The sequence below is a fragment of the Galeopterus variegatus genome, unplaced genomic scaffold (genome assembly GCF_000696425.1).
Source record: "Galeopterus variegatus unplaced genomic scaffold, G_variegatus-3.0.2 Scaffold3483, whole genome shotgun sequence".
Lineage (NCBI taxonomy): Eukaryota > Metazoa > Chordata > Mammalia > Dermoptera > Cynocephalidae > Galeopterus > Galeopterus variegatus.
The window spans coordinates 26,505-30,860 of record NW_007729594.1 but is presented as its reverse complement, the minus strand read 5'-3'; positions in this window follow the sequence as shown (position 1 = coordinate 30,860).

Genomic DNA, 4,356 nt, shown 5'->3' with positions numbered 1-4,356 from the left:
TTTGATTCACCAACAGTACGAAAAAACTAAATTTACTACCCACCCTCCAAACCCCTTTAGAGAAGAACTAAAGTTATTACGTGCAAATAAATTTGAATATGCTGACTGAGAATAATTCAATTCATGGTATATATAAAATTGTTCTATTTATAAAAAGATGTATAAATCAATAATAAAAAATAAAAGTGTAGAAGAATATATACTCCATAATTAACAGTACTTCTAACTCATTGACAAGATTGGAGGTTTTTTTCATTTCACACTTTGCTGAGTATTGTGAATGTTTTTCAATGACTGAATTATTTTATTATCACAGAAAAAAAACACATGCACATTAAGAAAGTAATTTCCTTTTTGAAAAATATAATAAATTCTCTCAAGAAGCATTTTCCGCTAGGTATTGAGTATCGCAATCCATTGGTCATTTTTGTTGTTGTTGTTAAACAAACATTTAATGACCAATGACTATATATAGTCTGTCATACAATAGCATTCAACTGCATACAGTTGAGTTATCATATTAAGGTAGGTCAGATAGTGGTAACCAGTGAGTCTCATGGGATTCCCCTTCACCATCAGCCAACGTGTGAGAGGCCTACCTGACCCATGTGGGTCTGAGTGCTCGCTGCTATAGAATCGCCAATCACACCCAATAGACAGAACTTAGAGGAAAGGCTTTTATTTCAGAAGACGTCAACCGGGAGACAGAAGGTAAAGTCCCAACTGCCTCCCCAATCAACTGAGGGCTGAGGTTTATGTAGGTAAATGTATCAGAGACACAGGATGTATCTTCAAATGTGATGGATAACTGCTTCCTGACATTATCTATGGCAATAAGGTCTTGTCTAATTTCCATTCCGTGATGTTATCTTTGAGAGACATATTGGGTGAGACAGGAGGTAGGGTCTTCAAGTGTGAGGGACAGCTGCTTTCAATACAATCTTAATCACTAAGGGCTAGCTACTAAAGAAAAACATAGTTCTATAGTCTATACATGAGTGTAGGGGGATTGCTTCACTTAAGATAGGAAAGGCTACTTGGAATGATGGACTGTACTCATTCCTTTGGTATGGACAGAAACCAGGAGCATTTAATATAGTGGCAGGGGCCAATAAAAGTACTTCATCCTGGTGAGCAAACAATATAATATTATAAATGTTTTATAATATAATAAGTATTGTTTTATGACAATAACAAGTTGGAACTGGGCCAAAATGTTATTTTATCCATGTGGAATTTATTTTAAATTATTTCAGGATGTCTTAGTCCATTAGGGCTGATATAACAAAATACTATAAAATGTATGGCTTTTAAATGTTTGTAGAACAGACCTTTACTTTTCACACTTCTGGAGGCTGGAAGTACAAGATCAAGGCGCTGGCAAATCAGGTGTCTGGTGAGGGCCCACTTTCTGCTTCACAGATGGCACCTTCTACCTGTGTCCTCTCATGGTGGAAAGGAAGAACCCTGGTCTCTTCAGTCTCTCATAAAAGCACTAATCTCACTCATGAAGGCTTCACTGTCATGACCTAATCTCTTCTCAAGGCCTCTCACTTTGTGATCCTGTACCATCACACTGGGGATTAGGTTACAATATGTGAATTTGGGGAAGGGGACATCAACGTTCAGTACATAGCACACAATAAGCAGTGTGCTGTGGGTGTTTAAAAGCTGACTCCAACTTATACCCACAGGGTGGTTAATGAGCGTGCAAACTGCCCTACTCTGAAATGATCACCTTAAGAGTTGGTGATTTACCACAGGAAGCATTCTTTTCTGTACTAACAGCAAAGAGGTTGTTAATTGACATAAGGGTTGATAGAAATAATGAAGTCACAGGGGCTTAAAGTATGTGATTGTTTAGGAGAAGAGAGAAGATCCCAGTCTCTTTTTATGAACATGGCATGAGGTAAGGCAGGCACGGCATGAGGTAAGGCAGGCCCAGTAGTTCATGGCAGCTGTGCATGTTCCAGAGATTGCATCTGCTACTCACTTTCCTCACTCCAGACAGGATCCTGCCCCTGATTTAACAGCAAAGCCAGTGATCCTGCCACGTGTCCTCACTCTGTCCACCTTGGGGTGAGCTTTGGCTTCACAGAGAGAGACCTCCCCAGATGCAGACACGTTGTTTAAATGTTCTTACTTCCTCCCTGTATTTAATGTAAGCATATATGGCAGAATTTAATCTGTGACTGAGGAGGCCAAAGGAGATTATGCAACAATGTCTCCTCAGGAATTCTGGGAGGGATCTTCAAGCTCAGTCTAACAGGTGAGAAGGTAGCACTGGTAAGGCAAGTAACAAAGTCTGAGAAAATGGAGAAAGAGTTGTGGAAGTGGCAAAGCAGCTGACTTCTTACTGTACCAAAAATATCACGAGCGAGAATGGATGTGAACCTGCCTTCTTACAGAATTGTTGAAAAGGTGCTTGAAATAGATTTTTGCTCCTTCAATAATTCAATTATTGATAAATTTTCAAGTCATGTGAGAAGTCTTTTGCCCAGAGCCTTACTTGGGGATGTATATAAGGTTTATTCCAACAGACGACAATTTATGCCTGAACTTCAAAGTGGGTGGAGAATCATTGGACTGTTTTTATTGTTATTAACCTACTCCTGATCCCGTCCTGGGTAGGACAGCTATAATTTCATAGCTATAATTTAGCTATATGAACAACTATGAACAGTTATAATTTCATGCCAACATATTCTTGTTGACTCTTTCATGTTCCCTTTGCTAGCCACGTTTGTTGGGGAGATTTAATCAGAAAGCAGGCCTTTTTTCTGTCCCCCTCAATGCCCTTTACCAGACCATCTAAATGTGTAGGACCCAGACCATTCCACTGAGTGAGGCCTTTGGGGACTGGCTCAGGTGCAGAATTTCTCATTCTAGCAGTTTCAGTTGGAGAAACTAAAAGGCAACTAAGCATTGCTTCAGAACTCTGAAGAAAGCAGAGCTGTGATCTTACAACTTTCGAAGGAAGGAAGAAATGGGGAGTAATTGCAATATTGCTGTCTGATGGCTCAGTGTGCAGAATCTTCCACTCTCTCAGGCTGTAGGTGTTATTTTTAGTGAGATTTTTATCCTCATAAAAAAGCGTTTCAGTAGAAGTAGCTTGAACTGATAGAAAAACTATGGCAGAAGAGGTTTGCATGACTCGCTATTTTTTATTATTATTTTAAACATCATAATTGTGCTGGGAGACAATGGTAGTGATTTCCTTCTCAGGTAATTATCATGAGTGAGAAGCTTGAGGAACAGGCACATGGGGTGTCCAGTCCTTCAGAGAGAACAGGGCAGCAGGTTCAGATGAGTGTGCATGTCCTTTCTGCTTCAGGGAATCCCTTCTTCATGAGTTCATAAAACCATGTCCTTTATTTTGAGAACCCCATAGAACAGCTAATACACTGATAACATGGTAAATTGGGGCCCTATTGGAGGGCACCTCGTGTATTTAATTAACCCACATCTGGTGTTTATGTGGCAGGTGAAACTGAAGATAAGATGACTAAGACAAAGTACCGGAGATCAAAAGGTGGTAAACAGAAGTAAAAAGGCCATTTCAACTTCACAACTATCCTGTATATAAAAAGTTCAATGGTCGGGCTGACAACATGGAGCAATGGCAACACAGAGAAAGGCGCCTTGTCCAGTCTGGAACAGGAGACCTGATAGAGGAACAGAAGTTGGCAAATAAAGAATATACTCACAGAGAGGAATCTGGGTGTTTTACCAGATCTGTGTCCTGAGTGCAAAGGCCCACAGTCAATAGAATACACCCAGTTTGTGAAATTACAAGCAGCTTATTCTCGCTACAAGTCTTCAGCACTACATAGCTGAAAAAAAATTTCCTAAAATGTTGACTTTGAAGAAAAAGTTTTCTTCTAATTCACCATCTTTATAAATGTGGGGCAGGGCCGGCCCTGTGGTGCACTCAGGAGAGTGCAGTGCTGGGAGCACAGCGACGCTCCTGCCGCGGGTTCGGATCCTATATAGGGATGACCGGTGCGCTCACTGGCTGACACCGCACCAAGGGTTGTGATCCCCTTACCGGTCACGAAGAAGACAAAAAAAAAAAATGTAGGGCAGAATTTTAAGACCATTTCGGGCCGGCCTGGTGGCGCACTGCTACAGTGTGCTGCTTGGGAGTGCGGCAGTGCTCCCGACGAGGGTTCAGATCCCACATACAGACTGGTTCCTGCTCACTGGCTGAGCGAGGTGCGGGCGCCGCACCGAGGGTTGCGATTCCGTTGCCGGTCCCGGTCCGGTATGGGTGCGACACTGAGGGTTGCGATCCGTTGCCGGACACGAAAAAAGACAAAAAGGGAAAAAAAAAAAAAAGAATTTTAAGACCATTTC